This window comes from Schistocerca americana, chromosome 1 (assembly GCF_021461395.2).
Source record: "Schistocerca americana isolate TAMUIC-IGC-003095 chromosome 1, iqSchAmer2.1, whole genome shotgun sequence".
Lineage (NCBI taxonomy): Eukaryota > Metazoa > Arthropoda > Insecta > Orthoptera > Acrididae > Schistocerca > Schistocerca americana.
The window spans coordinates 138,715,451-138,733,241 of NC_060119.1; the positions used below are offsets into that span (position 1 = coordinate 138,715,451).

Genomic DNA, 17,791 nt, shown 5'->3' on the forward strand with positions numbered 1-17,791 from the left:
TCACAACCCCAGGATCCACAAGAACTTAATTCAAATTTATTTGGAACTTAGCAGTCATAGAGCTCTTATAATGAACATGTTTATAGCAGAATCACTAATAGTGCCAATTATGAATTGCCGGCCGTATACATTTGAAACTTTCAACAAAACCCTCACAAGAATCGTGATTACCAGAACTGTTGCGATTATTTTACGGAATTTTCCAATATTTCATAGAAATATAAAAGGTTGATTCATGCGCTAGTGTCACGGCTACAGCTTCGAATCCTGTTCAAGAATGAAATTTCGCACTGCATTGGAAAGTAGGAAGGGACTCCAGAAAATAAGTTTCACATGCCATCCCACGCTAAGACCACTGCGCGCCAGTTCCGCACTGTAAAAATAGAATACTGCTAGGGTATTATGCGATTTGATGCGGTACAGATAACAGGTGCAGAAAGGTGCAAATGAGATGCAGACAGGGTGCAAATGACATGACGCGACAACTGCAAATGAAGTCTGAAGATGAAGTATGTGGAACAATACGGTTCTTATGGACAGAACATCTAATTTGCATACAGATTCGTGAAACTCTGGCGGTATATGGATCAAATGCAATGTCGCGCCCAGCAGTAGTAAATTGGTGCCAACAATTTGACCAAGAGCGCACATACGTGGGTGATGCCGGTCGCGCAAGAAGTCCTTCAACAACTTCCAAGCAATGGAGCAACAACATCTGTGGAGGGAAAGGGGGGGGGGGGCGGGGGGAGAGGACGATTTTCCGTCGACGACGTTTACACAGCGGTTCTCGGATGGCTCCGTAACCATCTGGAAGATTTCTATCGTCGAGGAATTGAACGTGGTACAAGGTTCAGATCGTTTTACAGAGACCTGGTTTTTATGTTGAAAAATAGTCTCTGTTACTTTGAAATATAGTGCGACGTTCAACAAAAGTTACTTGGCCTGCCGTAATAACGTGTAACTTACTTTCTGAAGTCTCCTCGCACCAGAAACAAACATTTCCTTTAGATTAAAACTGCACAATGGAGAATGTCCATAAACTACAGTGAGAGCGCACTTTGTTCACGGTTTTATCTCTTGTCAGCTGATAGCAGATAGAACACTTGCCCGCGAAAGGCAAAGGTCCCGAGTTCGAGTCTCGGTCGGGCACACAGTTTTAATCTGCTAGGAAGTTTCGTATCAGCGCACACTCCGCTGCTGAATGAAAATCTCATTCTGGAAACATCCCCCAGGCTGTGGCTAAGCCATGTCTCCGCAATATCCTTTCTTTCAGGAGTGCTAGTTCTGCAAGGTTCGTAGGAGAGCTTCTGTAAAGTTTGAAAGGTAGGAGACGAGGTACTGGCAGAGGTAAAGCTGTGAGGACGGGGCGTGAGTCGTGCTTGGGTAGCTTAGTTGGTAGAGCACTTGCCCGCGAAAGGCATAGATAATATTCTGTTCAAATAATTACATGGCGCATAGTCTGCAAACTCGACGTATATGAGAGGAGTTGCTTGAAATGGAAGAAAATCGGCGACGAGAGTGTACGTTAAAGATACGTACATTTAACTGAAATTCTTTAATTTCGTTAATATGAACACGTTCCTTCTATTTTTATCAAAATCGCATAATATTGTGTTTAAACAATAAAATCTTTGCTTAGTTTGATAATAACAGAATTTTCAAGATATTTTCCCTTTTATTTTCCAGAATATACAGTGATGTAGGGTAAGGTCCAACCTGGCGGGCTCTTGTCTGCGAGAAATCGACGAAAAAAACTGGGGAATTTCGTGCGATGTTCCACAGCTATGAAAAACTAATATTTAGTATATTGGTTGCACAGTGTCATGGTTAAAGTTTTGGCCTCCAATGCAAAATGTCGCTTCGAAACTCATCAGGTGTTATCCAAATTTTTAATCTTTATTGAAATGACTCCGTCATTTTTATTCAATTAACTGGGTTAAACGTATTTTTTATTTCTAATTCCTATGTAACTTCACTTTAATCATGATATTAACTTTTCTTATTGCTCTCATTTTTTCTTCCTGTCACTGTTTTTCCTCTCGGAATCACAGTTCATGTCAATTTAATTGATGACTGTTCATGTGAATGTAATTATTTCTTATTTATGTATCATAATATGGGTTGTAACCATCAAACAAGGCTTAAAACCATAAATTCTTATGGACAAAGTAACGAACATAAAGATTTCAACGAAAGAAGGGATTGTAAATAAAACGAACTTCAAGCAAAATGGGGAACGGAAAGAACGAATGCGATAAAATGGACAAAAATATAGGATGATAAAACGATAGAAATCAGATAGAGGTTAATACATAAAAATAACTAAAATCACATGAAGAAAGATTCCAGGTTGAAAAAAGTTTTAGAAACAAAAACGAGAGAAATTTAAAAAGTAAATTCGGTAATTAAAATGTGACAAAGAGACAGAAACAAAAAACTACATATCAACAAATTAACTGAATAAAAATAATGGCCAAAGTCATTTCGGCAAAGATTTAATAATAAAAATTTAGTTTCGAAACAATAACCTTTTGAACGGATGGCGAGAACATTAATCATTACGCTGTGCCACCAAACTGCTAAATACTACATTTCATAGGTGTAAGAAGATCATGCGAAATTCCAATAATTTTTTTTTTTTTTCCTTTCGTCGATAACTCGCAAACGGGGGTCTACCACGGTGAATGGCTGCAGGGCGTGAACCCTGGGACCTTACCCTAAATCACCGTGTAGATAACTTCAAAAAAATCGATCCCACCACTGGGGACTTTTCCACGTGTGTAAAAACAGCCGCATCAACTGTATAACTCACCACTACGACTTAATCCTACGAAAGTAGAAAGGGCGCGTTTTCTACACTGTGCGCGTCCATTCAACCGGCCACTGAGAAGACCAGTTACTCCTTTCTTGTTTGGCCAATTTTCTCCTCTCGAAAATATTGTATGGCCTCTGACTGGATTCAGCAATAGAAATAAAATCCAACAGACCTTCCTAGGCTGATTGCCTTATATCGCCTCCCCCAGGGCTGGTGTTATCACACTTAGTAAAAAAAATCCGAATAAGCAGGCAGATTTTATCAAACACAATGTGATGTTTCTTGGCTGCTGTGCTCAGCAGCGATGGCGGAGGTATTCGAAAGTTCGAGTTCCTGCTCAACCCGAACGCAGCAAGAACACGGAGAACATTATACGAGAAAGGCTTCCTTTGTAGAGAATAGAGACGTTATTCAAGCGGCTGAAGCCTCGATAAGCATAAATGCGCTGTTGATGCAGCTGCTTTTATCAGCACAGAGTTTCAAACAGTGCGGGGACATCCGTTGGTACAAGTGTGGCGAGCTGTGGGAACACAGCGATTGTAGTTCGGGAGAGGGACGCAAGATGGCTGCAGCGGCAGCAGATAAGGCGAAGGCCGAAGCCGGCGGGGCAGCGATGACATCATCGCCGGCGTGCTCGCCAGTTCGCGAAAGCGAAACAACACAATTCCATTCCGCGCCGCTCTGCCCCATAGCGCGTGCCGACTGCCACCACTGCAGCTGACACGTGGTGCACTGCACAGCGCGCACACACGTCGCAATTCAAAGGGCTGCCAGAGTACATCATTGTTGTCGAGCATCTCCACATGTTGCGTACTTCGTATCTGAGAACTGCTTTCAATGACGCGTATCGTGCGGTGAAGCTGAATTACTTTAAGCAGTACGGCCAGTAAACTTTGCAAATGTTCATGTTTACAATGACTGACAAGCCTACAGAACTGATCCACAGCTGAAATAAGATCTCCTCCTCCTCCTCCTCCACCTCCTCCTCCCCCCTGGCAAATAATCTGGCTTCTAAATACATCGATTATACGAAATACAGTATGAGACGTTCAAAAAGTTTCTGCTCGAAGGTTGTACAGTCCAGAATCGGTATGGCTATCAGACAAAATCGCCGTGAGCGTTGAGATAATCATGCCACCGACGCACCAGGCTGAAGAGACCTGCCCGGTAAAAAAATGTTCTACTGCGTTTAAGTAGTCCGTAACTGCCTCCTGCACATCCTCACCCGACAGCAATGGTCAGCCCTTCAAATCACTTTTTAAGGGAACGAAGGCGTGATAATCGCGTGGGGAGAGGTTGGGACTTGGGGAGAATGCTCGAGTGTCTCCCATTTGTCCGCAATGGATGAGACTGGCCTCTCAAATCGATTGGCATCTCGTGTCGAAACGCGACCATCACGGAACTTCGCGCGCCATTTCACAAAGATGGTTTTCGACAGTCATTCTGCCCTAAACAGATTCTTCATTCTGCGATGAATGTCTACCAGTGTTCGTCTTTCGACATCCAAGAACAGAATAATAGCACTTTGGTCCTTTGGTAATAAAGTCGTCGTAGTTAACGTTTCCACATTTACTGTACGCTCGTCGGAAAGGCACAAATGCCACCTCAAATATCCGCGTTGGACTCGCGCTATGTTACATATACGCTGCAGCTACGCCCTCAAACGGATTCTTTTTGATCGCCCCTTATACATGATATCCTAAGATTTATAAACAGAGATAAACAGGTGTACTCGTTGTTTCTATACTAAAACTAAAATTTAAAAATACTTTCGATTGGGTACGGCACCAGTTTCCATGTGAATTACTGATTCTTGAAAGCTGGAAAACAGACTTTATCCTAAAATATAGCCACAATACACGAATGATATCCACTGCATCCCTGGAAAGCACGAATAACTCACATGTAGCCATATATACAAATTACTTAGAGAATACTGTTAGTTATAGTCCGATTTTTTGCAAATAATGCTGTACAGTGATACCATCTGGTGGTTCAGTCCGATAATAAACTCATACTCCGAATTTTTTAATAAAATTGTTCTGGCTGTGTGACGGCGGCAAGATGTGACAAGGCTATGGACATTTCGGCTAGTGTAGGTAGACTTCACCATGTTGCCTGCAACAGTAGTTGGAAACGTCGGTAGTTTTATCACATCGTGACGCCTTCACACTGCCGAAAGAATTTTAGTAAAATAGACTAAGGGCACTAAAGCCTGTGTTCATTTGTATTCTCGATGTATGTAGCAATTGCAATCTTATGATGTAATCGGATTTCAGGCAGCTATCTCATGAAATTAGAGCATCATAAATTGTTCAGTGTTTCAAAGGGAGCATTAAACAAGGATTGACTGAAACACGAGTGCGAAACGCAAAAGGTGAAGAACTAGTCTTGAGAGAGGAAATAGTAAAGGGCAGCAGAACAACAAATTGGCAAACGACAAAGCCCCATAGAAATCTTTGGATAATGTACGAGATATTAAATCTAATTGACGAAAGGAGAAAACATGAAAACGTCGCAAATGAAGCAGTCAAAAGGCAATGCAGACGTCTAAAAAATGATAACTGACAAAGCGAAAAATAGCACAGCAGGAACGGTTAGACGAGAAATGCAAGAATGTAGAAATATACTTGACTAGGGGAATGATAGAAACCGTACATTAAAAAAATAAAGAGGCCTTTGGAGAAAGAGGAAACAGCTATATTAATATCAAGAGCCTATCTTGAACTGTAGTATTAAGCAAAAAAGGGAAAGTTGAAAGATGGAATGGAAGGAGTATATAGAAGGGATACACAAGAGAAATGAACATGAAGCTAGTACTGTAAAAAGGGAAGAGGAAGTAATTGAAGTTGGGTTGGGAGCTATGATACTGCGAGAAGAATTTCACAGAGCACTGACAAACTTAACTAAAAACAAGTCTCCTCGAGTAGACGACATTCGTTCAAAATTATTGAGATCCCTGGGAGAGCCAGCCATGACAAATTTATTCCACTTTGTATGAGACATATAACAGACAAAAGAAACATTCTCACAGTTCAAGTAGAAAATTAATTTCTGTTTCAAAGGAGGCAGGAGCTGACAGGTGTAGTTACGTCGTGGCTGCAACATGCTGACACAAATTATTTACAGAGGAGTGGGAAAATTGGTAGAAGTCGATCTCTTAGGAGATTAGTTTGGGTTCCGAAGAAAAGCAGGAACACGAGAGGCCAACCTGACTCTACGACTTCTCTTAGACGAAGACTGATGACTGTCAAGCCTAAGTTTATAGCAGTTAAAGATTTAGAGAAATCTTTTGACACTGTTGAATGGAAATTCTCTTCAAAATTCTGAAGGCAGCAGTGATAAAATACAGGGAATGAAAGGCTGCTTACAGAAAGCAGACTGCAGTTATTAGAGTCGAGGGGCAGGAAAGGGAAGCGTTAGCCGGGAAGGGATTGAGACAGGGTTGTAGGCTCTCGCCGATATTATTCAATCTCTACATTGTGTATACAGTAAAGAAAAAAAATTTAAAAGAAATTAAAGATTAGGGAAAAGAAAGAAAAACTTTGAGGCTTGCCGAAGACACTGTGATTCGTCGGAGACAGCAAAGGATTTGGAAGACCTGACTGGTCATGTCTGGGAAAAAAAGGTTATAACATGGAAACTAACAAAAGTAAACAAGGTTAATGAAATGTAGTCGATATTAACAGAATTAGTTTGAGAAATAAGACAACAAAATAGTCAATGAGTTTAGATATTTGAGAAGCAAAGTAACTGACCATGACCGAAGTAGACAGGATATTAAATGTAGATTAACAATAGCTAGAAAAGCGTTTCTGAATACGAATCATTTGTTTACAATAAATATAAATTTAAGTTTAGGAAGTGTTTTCTGAAGGAAGTGAAATGTGGACGAATATCTATTCAGACAAGAAGAAAACAGAAGCTTTTCAGGTATGGTGCTACAAAAAAATGTTGAAAAGTAGGTGGGTATATCGAATAAGTAATGATGTGGACCTGAATCGCACTGGGAAAAAAATAAATTTGTGGCACAACTCGACTAAGGAAAAAAAGGGATCGGTTGACAAGACAAATCCTGAGATATCATCAAGGACTCAGAGAATTTGGTAGTGGAAGGTAGTGTAGGTGGGAGGGGGAGAAGATCAAGGCTTGGCTATAGTTAACAGGTTCAAATGGAAGTAGGGTGCTAGAGTTATGCAGAGATGGAGAAGCTTGCACAAAACAGACCAGTGTGTGGCGCTGCATCAAACCAGTCTTCGAACTGAAGATCTCCTCAACCACAACTACTACTATTCATATCAAAGAACGGTTCAGTGGAGCCACTGAAAGCTGTTCTTATGATTATTTATTTGCAGACAGCTTGTTTCAGTCAAGCGACCAACTTCAAGTCACAGATCGACATTACATCAAGGTTAAGGTGTCCTTGCAACTAAAAGCAATTATACAGGGCGTCCCTCCTAAAAGCCGTCAGGCAATTTTATCCGCTGTTTCTGCAGATATTTGTAGCTCCGTTTCTGCACCGTGTAGCTGGAGCCAGCCCAAACAGATGCTGCTTGCTCATCACATCTTCCACGCGACGCCCAGCATCGATGGAGAGAGTCGGTTAGTTTCTCGTTACAAATAAAAGTGAGATTTTATGTGCCCATTCGACAGAATGGCACCAAATTAGTCTAGTGCGATATTCGTGTTATCGACGTGTATCAACAGGGCCAGTACAACACGAAGAATAACCAGCAGCAAAGCCATGGCCTGCAGCGACCGCTACTTCCATGTAGAAGCACTGATCAGCCGCTGCTGGAGTACCTGTAATTCTTCCTCTTTTACTGTTCCAGTTAATATGTATCGATGAAACGAATAGCGCACTAGACTAACCTGAGACCGCTATATCGGATGGGCACATAAATTTTCGATTTAAAAATAATTTTGTTCGTAACGGGAAACAAACCGATGCTTTCCTTCGACGACGCGCGTCGTATGAAAGATGTAGTGCACAGGATTCGTTTGGGCTGGTTCCATTACACACTGGAAAAAAGAAACTGCAAATATCTACCGAAACACCAGAGAAAATGCGCCTCGCGAACCACAGATGAGACACCCCGGTACATCTGACGCCTTAAACGTGATGTAGTGCTAAGCTAACCCGCGACTTGGAGTTGGTCACCTTTTGGTGATTCTACGATTGCGATATTCAAACATATTGAAGCTGTGCAGCATTATTTCCAGGAAATCCGTTTATATAAAATTTGCATAGTATGACTCATTAAACTCCTGAGGAACTCGACTTCTTTTAAGCGATTTTTCACGAGAATGGTAATTCAGGTAATATTATATTCAAACATCTGGCGTCGGTAGATAAGGAAAGAACACCGTTGGCGAAGCGTTCGAATCGGTGGAGCAGGTGGCGACTTCGGCCGTTGCAGATTTTGCCGGCTCGGCTAAGATCTTGTGTGGGAGTGGCCAACGTGTCCCGCCAGGCCCACGCGGCTTTTCACGCCGTTTTTCAAGGTTGGTGTTTTTCGTCGTCGCACAGTTCAGGTTGTAAAGCCATTTTCATGCGTTTGCCTAAGTACAAGAGCAGAATTGGCTCATAGTTCAAACTCTCACTCATCCGACTGTAGGATGTTGGTCACATTATCGAACGTTACAAGTTGAAAAGCATGGCTACAATAGCTTTGCGGCACTCGCTCGCTCGCACGCAGATAACTGAGGTTTGAAACCTCGGCTGCTGGTGAAGTGCTAGCGCCTCTGGGGTGCTTCTCCTTCTGGCTTGATGTGGTGTGGGGTACATTGCATGGTGGTGCTGAGTTGGACTTGACTTTGTGCTCTTTTCTTTTTTTTCCAAAGATGAAAGAATAGTTAGAGGGATAGTAGAAGAAACAGGAAAACGAACGGCCCAATTGACTGGCGCCGTAGTATTTAAAAATGACAGATGAAATGATAGTAGAAGGGACAGTGAGAGAGTGAGGAAAACGAAAGGTGAGGGGTGTTGGGTGTCATGACGTGGTGACGAGATGGAGCGATGATATGAAAAAGATGAAGGTGACATGAAAGTGACTAGTGAACGGGGAGTCATTGGGGCGGAAGAGAAGGTCAGGCCAGCGAGTGGTGGCCAGACGGTGGACACGGGTACCCAGGGAAAGGATTAGGGGATTGGGAGAGTGTCGGGTTTGCTGGTAGAAGGAAGCGGCTGCGGAAAGGATGCGGGAGTGAAGGAGTGGCATCTCGGCCAGGATGTGGAGTTCTTGGGTAGGGAAGTCGAAAGGAAGGTGGAGGGCACGCTGGAGAGCTTGATTTTGGACGGTTTGGAGTCGCCGGAGGTGGGCGGGCGCAGCACTGCCCCACGCCACCAGCGCGTATTCAAGGGGCAAGGTGTGTAAGGAGTGAAGAGGTGGGATTGATGAGCGGGTAGAAAAGACATAGCCGCCCTACCGCCTTTCGACGCACATCATCAATGTGGGGGCGCCAGGTGAGGCATTGGTCCAGGGTAGAGCCCAAGTACTTCGCAGTACGAGTCCAAGGGACTGGGGTACCGAGGAGGAGGAGGAGGATATTAGTGTTTAACGTTCCGTCGACAACGAGGTCATTAGAGACGGAGCGCAAGCTCGGGTGAGGGAAGGATGGGGAAGGAAATCGGTCGCGCCCTTTCAAAGGAACCATCCCGGCATTTGCCTGAAGTGATTTAGGGAAATCACGGAAAACCTAAATCAGGATGGCCGGAGACGGGATTGAACCGTCGTCCTCCCGAATGTGGGGTACCAAGGACGGACACCTGCGGAAGGCTTTTCGGCACTCAAACCTGCGTTTATTATTAATGCGCGGAAGTAGGGGGGGGGGGGGGGGGCGAGTAACCAACGTCACCACTGCGTTCCCCAACACAAAGCATTTCAGTAGCCTTGGAGCAGTGGACTAACCAACAACGGTCGTTTGCAGTGAAAGCGTTCTACCAGAGCTATGTAGCCGCTCAGCGTCATTTCCGGGCGCATTTTCAAATTAATCGTAATAGGCCGGTGCCTTCGGTTAACTCAATAAAAACTTGGGTCGAAAACTTTGAAAACGTCGGTGAAACAACAGGGAAAAGAGGTGGCAGAGCGAAGACAGTGCGTACTCCCAAGACTGTGGAACGTGCAAGAATTGCTGTGGGAACAAGTCCCCGGAGATCGGCGCGTAGACAGGTTGTTGCGCTTGGAATTCCTGACAAGACTGTCCGAAGGATTTTGAGGTTAAACTTGCATCACCACCCGTACAAAATCCAAGTGGTTAACGCTTTGGATAATAACGACTTCGTGGTCCGACAGCATTTCTGTGAAAGTTTTTGCAAATGATGGAAGAAAACGAGGAGTTTGTTCACAACCTCTGGATGAGTGACGAGGCAAATTTTCACCTCAATGGATATGTGAACAAACAGAACTTTAGATACTGGAGTGCATAACCCTCACCAACTCCATGAAAAACCCCTGCACTCAGCCAAGGTAACAGTTCGGTGTGCAACGTCCTCATCGGGAATAATAGGCCCTTATTTTTTTGAGAACGAAAGAGGGCAATCTGTTACCGTGAATAGTGTACAATTTGGCAGCAAAACATTAAAAATATTAAGAAAGGTTAGCTCTAATATATCTGCTATCCAAATGGAAATTCTGTCACCACTAATTATACCTAAATTACCGGCAGAAAGAAAAACGACGAAGAGAAAAAAACGTTATTAGCCGCACGCCACCACTAGTGATAACATAGGAAAGTAGAAACCGCCACTTTGAAACTAATGAGGGTTGTAACAACTACCAATGTATACTGCACGACGTACATTATTCGTGACGAGTATTTGTAATGTGCTGTGTTAGGGAATAAAGTATAATTTATTACTGAGTTGTTAAGCATCAATGCCTGAATAGTAGGGAGAACGAAAGTGAAAACCACAAGATCTCATCCCACTGTTAGCACGCACGGTAGCACTATAGTTCTTATTATACACATCTACATGTTGTAGATGCGATTTAGTGAACAAAGTTACACTTACGAACATTTGTGCTGAAACGCTCTATGTCCATGTAACAAGGAAAACAAAATCCATTCTAATTTTTAACTGTCTCCTTGATATTTAAGTTTCATACGCAATTAACTAGAAACAGTGTTTGAAATGGCCTCACCATGTTCGCAGCACAAGTTGTATGCAGCCCCTCGTACTAACTGAAGTACTCGCCAGCAACTAAACCTTCATTAGTAATTGAATGTCAAATGACGTTCGGATCATCGAGGGAACTTACAATTAGAGGACATGTGACATCTGGTAACGATACTCTGTGCGTCATCTATTACACAGGAAAACTAAGCTTCCTCTGCAAAGTCTGGAAACGAGTAATAGATATTGTGAAATAGTTTGTATAACAGGATTCACAATGAGGCAGTCGTGAGTCCTCTAGTCAGTTTCACTATGCGCATTTCAGTTACTGAAGAGGAGATTGCTTTTTAGGGGATTTCCCCGCTCATGTGCGACAGCTTATCTTCTGCAATGATCGATAACTCCTACTAGCCAATTCTACCGAGTAATACTGTACCGATAACTAACAGATATGTTATCATATCACGTAATGAGCGCAATATCCGCCGACTCAGCGTGTACAACAAACATTTTCGCTAATCTGTAGCACTTAAACTGTTTGCAACCAACGCTTCAGTTCTTATGAAGTAAAGTTACGTCTCTGACGTCACGCAGATTAAAGAAACAGTTCCTCAAGCATGGTATGTGTTTAGCTCATACCCTCCATTATTTGTAATATTTGTAAACGGTATTTTTAAAACTTTCACATAAGAAATAATCCAACAAAAATGGATTGCATCACACGCACAAATCCATAGAAACTTGCCATTTTGAATCATTTCTGACAGGTCTACTACTACGCTGGTTATTATGGGGAAGCGGTATGAGTACGATCGAATTAATACTATTACGTACTAAATGTTGGAAATTTGCCTGGCATGCGCGACAAGTGATTGCACCACTTTGGATACTGAACTGAAAAAATGCATGTGCAACACGGTTAGGCGGCTCCTTTTTCTCCGGTTATCACCACCATTAATACTCGCATCGTTCACAGCTACCATATTTGGACAACGAATTTTAATCTTTGAGCTGCATCTCATGAACCTTAATGCCGGGAACATAGAAGCGGATATCCACGGAGTAACGAAGCAGCTTAAATCACTTAATAAAGGCAAGGCCTACAGTCCAGATTGTATACCAGTCAGGTTCCTATCAGAGTATGCTGATAAAATAGCTCCATATTTTGCAATTATATACAACCACTCGCTCACAGAAAGATCCGTACCTAAAGACTGGAAAATTGCTCAAGTCACACCAATATCCAAAAAGGGAAATAGGAGTAATCCGCTGAATTACAGGCCCATATCACTAACATCGATTTTCAGTAGGGTTTTGGAACATACACTGTGTTCGAATATTAAGAAGTACCTCGAAGAAAACGATTTATTGACGCACAGTCAGCACGGTTTCAGAAAATATCGTTCTAGTGAAACACAACTAGCTCTTTATACTCATGAAGTAATAAGTGCTATCCACAGGGGATGTCAAATTGATTCCATATTTTTTAGATTTCCAGAAGGCTTTCGACACCGTTCCTCACAAGCGTCTTCTAATCAAACTGCGTGCCTACGGAGTGTCGCCTCAGTTGTGCGGCTGGATTCGTGATTTCCTGTCAGAAAGGTCACAGTTCGTAGTAATAGACGGAAAGTCATATAGTAAAACAGAAGTAATATACGGCATTCCCAAAGGAAGGCCCTCTATTGTTCCTGATCTATATTAACGACATAGGAGACAATCTGAGTAGCCGTGTTAGATTGTTTGCAGGTGATGCTGTCATTTACCGTCTTGTAAAGTCATAAAATGATCAAAACAACTTGCGAAATGATTTAGATAAGAGATCTGTATGGTGCGAAAAGTGGCAGTTGACCCTGAATAAAGAGAAGTGTGAAGTTATTCACGTGAGTACTAAAAGAAATCAGCTAAATTTCGATTACGCGATAAGTCACACAAATCTGAGGGCTGTAAATTCAACTAAATACTTAAGGATTACAATTACAAATAACCTAGATTGGAACGATCACATAGATAATACTGTGGGTAGAGCAGACCAAAGACTGCGGTTCATTGGCAGAACACTTTTGTCCGCCCTATTCTGGAGTATTGGTGTGCGGTATGGGATCCGCATCAGGTGGGACTGACGGATGACATCGAAAAAGTACAAATAAGTTTTGTATTATCTCGAAATAGAGGACATAGTGCCACAGACATGATACGTGAATTGGAGTGACAATCGTTAAAACAAAGGCGTTTTTCGTTGCGACGAGATCTTCTCATGAAATTTCAATCACCAGTTTTCTCCTCCGATTGCGAAAACATTCGGTTGGCACCCACCTACATAGGGAGAAATGATCATCACGATAAAATAAATCAGGGCTCGCACAGAAAAATTTAAGTGCTCGTTTTCCCCGCGTGCCGTTCGAGAGTGGAACTGTAGAGAGACAGCTTGAAGGTGGTTCATTGAACCCTCTGCCAGGCACTTTATTGTGAATAGCAGAGTAATGATGTAGATGTAGAACACACGCTGCTACTGAAAGACGCAGACGCTTCAAAGTGCATCATACTGTGATTTACAAATTAGATCGTCATAAACCCCCCAAAAGTCTTAGACGGAAAGATTGTCTTTAACTGGGATCACTTTTTACTCGCTTCTCGCTTGAGTGGCATTTTAAAACGTTTTGCGGAGTTTTCATAAGAATATAGCAAGCTACTATTTAAAGATATTATGTTGAAACAATTAACACGCAAAACGGGAGAGTTTTTTTCTTTTTTTTTTGGGGGGGGGGGAGTAGTATTTCACGTCCATTCGACAACTTCGCCAGTATTTGCGGTTTGATTATTTGTGGGTAATGCTAAGTACCATTAATTCGAATCAAGCGTTTTGGGACAAAAGTACTTAGTGCACGATGCAATTTTCAAATCACGTCATAAATGAATGATGTAAGGTTAAACTTTGTTAATATAGGACACACACAAACGGAAATTTTAAGGATGGGCAGTTCTGTAGAGTGTGCATCTAGCTGCATTAACAAGATAAAAAAAAGCACGATTTTTGCCATTTCCCTCGCTTTGACTCCGAACCGACACATGAACTAAATTCAAAGTTTCCTGTCAAGTGGAAATACCCCAGACGTTTAATTCCGACGACAAATGAGCGGATGCTCTGACAGCGTCCTAAATGACGATCTGACACTGAGTGGGAACGTAATTTAGCGGGAACAAAGCGAGTCGTGGCCATGCGTCATACTGGTTCGCCTGTGGGCAACGACGGCTGTCCTTGCCGACACGCTCTCACGGCAACGAAGCGGACGCACAGCCTTTCACCAGATTGCAGCTCAACGACGCTGCCCGGGTCTCACTTCGTACGCGCCAGCTGCTGCATCGTCTGTATCACAATATCTTCAAATGGACTGCGTTTACTTTCCAGACTCGCAATTGCCAGCAAGCGTTCCGGTGAAAGTTACAACGCCTTCGACGCCATCTTAGAGGTTTCACGGGGACGTATCAACCAGCCCAGACACGCCGTTGTGCTGAAAGATATAGTTTAGGGTGGTAACCAAATCTCGAATCAATTTGGTATTTTTCACATACACCTGCGAAAGACAAGAGAAGCATTAAAAGAAAGTCGAATGCCCGTCAGTGAGCGAATCTTGAACTACTGGTTTACTATTCAGGCGATTAGCCAACAGAGTACCCTGGAACAACTCACAAAACTGGATGTCGCAAATTATGATAACTCCAACTTTTAACCATTACCATTTTTCATATGTTCAATGATTTTTTTACAGCTCTTTCAAACGCTGAAAACAATATCCTTTTACGTATACAGAACAGAAAAGACCAACCCATTCTCATTTTCTTTCGTTCACCGAGCGAGTTGGCGCAATGATTAGCACACTGGACTCGCATTCGAGAGGACGATGGTTCAGATCCCCGCCGCGCCTTCCAGAATCGGTTTTTCCGTGGTTTCCCTAAACTGCTTAACGTAAATGCCGAGGTGGTTCCTTTGAAAGGGCAAGGCCGATATCCTTCCCCAGTCTTCCCTCATCAGAGCTTGTTCTCGGCCTCTAATGGCCACGTTCTCGAGTGGACGTTAAACTCTAATCATCCTTCCTTTCTTCCCTTTGTCTTCAAATTGCCAAACAGTCATTACTTTGTGATCGGGAGTGTTGCAGTAATTGGGGGGGGGGGGGGGGGGAGAGGATGCCAAGCCTTCGATTACAATAACGCGGGCCGTTTCTTCCGCAATGCTTAACGCAGTCGTTTTTATCACGTTGAAGGTAGTAGCCTAGGTATCAACATAGGTTTCACGTTGATTTTCACCTTTTTGCTTTCTTCACCCTTGGTTATGTAGCCGTCATCCCATTAACATCTTGTTCCGTCTCTCTTAACGATTTTTGAGAAAAATTAAGATGTCACCACAAAATCCTGCAACTGCAAAATCGATGAATAAGAGAAGTTGTGTTTTTGAAAACAAGCATTCTCGCTTAACTGATCTTTCCGCACATATGACGACTGGTCAAATGCAGTGGCGGCAGGTTATCATGTGCTAATGTTCTACAGCACACTGTCAATATAGCACTAAAATTACGCCACCTCTCTTCGAAAGTGTGGTGCTTTGAAAATAAAACGGACTAAAACATATTGTGTGCCGCACTATTAGCGCCTCCTATTAGGGTGTGCTGGTTCTATCCGCGATAACTAGAATACAGTGTCGGGTGCTGAAATGATAGTCAGCCGCGCTACGATCAGCTCACAGAAGCGACACAGCTGCCTGTTTTCTACGCTGCGTGCTCTGATACAAGCGAAAACAATTCTGATGCCTCTGACAGTAGAATACGTGAACTGGTGGGACTTTTGTTGCTAAGACTGTAGGGTAGGCAACTTTCAGCGCTGATAGTATGTACCAAAACAAGGAAAAAAGTAGAGTAATCATAGGCTCTAAAATCAGTAAAAAAATTCTAAACGAAACATACATTACGCGAAGTTCACTTTAACCTATAAAGGCTCATTAAATTTCAGTTTAAGCACGAGAATGTTGTATATAAAATACCGTATTCCATACTAATGAAACTAACTTTCCAAGTTCGATAAGTTTTTGGCAGAATTTAAAGAATTTTATGTAAAGTAAACAATTTGTTATTACTGGAGATGGAATAGTTAGTTCGTTTTCAGATAGCTTTCGCTCATCCCATGTTTGATTTTTCTCTCGATATACATCATAGTCGGACGCTGGCCCCACACAAGAAATTGGAAACTTGGCACACGACGGCTAAGATCAGCTAGTTCGAAGGTCAAAGGCCATCAGCTGCCTCTGCTACCAACCTACACTGACGAGCCGAAGCATTATGGCCACCGCCCACAGCGAGACTGAGTACCGGTGACGGCACCACGGGCGCATGACGCGGAACGACAAGTACAGTGTGTCCCACATGAAACCGGTATGCCTCACGCCCAAGATTCAAGCAGCAAAAAAATTAGATATATATAATGGAAGTGGTGGCCTTGGGCATGCAGACATTGTTAACTTCGTGTGGTGACAACAGCAACACACTGCATTCTGCAGGCGTGGTGTTGGTAGTTTCTCTACTAATATTCCGTTGAAGATCGTCTATTGTGCGTGAATTCTCAGCATACACTTTCCTTTTCCGTGTAGCACATAAATAAAAATCACACGATGTTTAGTCCGGGGACCTAGGCGGCCAGGGCTTCTATTGATAAACCTGTCCTCAGGGAACATACTTTGGTTGGATGTGTGAGCGGTTGTTTCATCTTGTTGGAATATTGCTTACAGATCCTCTGCAACTGTGCAAAGAAAGAGTCAAAGATCTCTAGATATCTGGCAATGTTTGACGTGTAATTGAATAATATGGGACCAGTCATACACATGCCGGACAACGCACATCAAACACTTACCTTCTTTGAGCGGAAAGGTTCTTCATGCAGAATATGTGGGTTGTCCTGCGAGCAATATCTGCAGTTCGGGGAATTTACATAACCTAACAAATGAAACCAGGCCTCATCTGACACGAAGTAAAGTAAGCGGTCCAAGTAACCGTTAGCAATTGATGTTAACAATAATAAAGTTTTTCTTCCTGATCCTCAGGACTACACTCACACGATTTGGGAGACACACCAACCTGCTGCGATAACCTCCTTATCGGCTTGCGGAGGCTTCTACCCTGCGAATTCTGTCTTTAGTTGTAAGAATCCTCGCAGTCTGGTAGCCTATTCTTCTGCACGTTCTGAATGGACCCAAGAGTCCTCGATTTCTTGTAGGACCCAAGAGTCCTCGATTTCTTGTACAGATAGTGCTTGTCGTGGGTAGTTCCTACCAGGATACTTGGCTTGAAACATTTCTTTGCATTCCTGGATGGACCTTCTTTATGTAACACTCACTCTACGGTATCAATTCGCTGTTCTAAATCACATTGCCCTGTTTCTGTAATAACTCAACAATATGAACTTCTCCCTAGTGCTGGGGACAATCGAATAAAAACAATCGATTCAGTTGGTTGCAGCTTTACGTATCGGTTAAATTATTCATTCGTTCGTTTGAGTGAAACCAGTCCATGGGAGCGCCAGAATAAAAAACATGCAAATGAGTCGGTTGTAGCTTTACGTATCAGTTAGATTATTATTAAACAAGGTGTACAACTTTGCTTCCGCCGTTTGCCAATAGGTGGCGACAACGGTAGGCAGCGGTCGAAAGAAACAGATCGCAGACGTCAGGCAGTTAGCTTGGACCTCGGTCAACATATCCTCATTCAAACATTAGTCAATTTGTGTCTGCATCATAAATTTGTTCTTGATTGAAAATGACAGTTTATGCGCCTAATTCTCGTCATTTGCGGGAGGTGTTACTGTTTGTTTTTTTTATT

At 42.8% G+C, this 17,791-nt stretch overlaps 1 protein-coding gene across 1 annotated transcript in view; it reads right to left on the reverse strand.

Annotated features, from left to right (window-relative positions):
• The window catches only part of LOC124550891 (kinesin-like protein Klp98A), a 376,578-nt gene that overhangs the window by 211,509 nt on the left and 147,278 nt on the right, over positions 1–17,791 (reverse strand). The gene's annotated exons all lie outside the window — the stretch shown is intronic.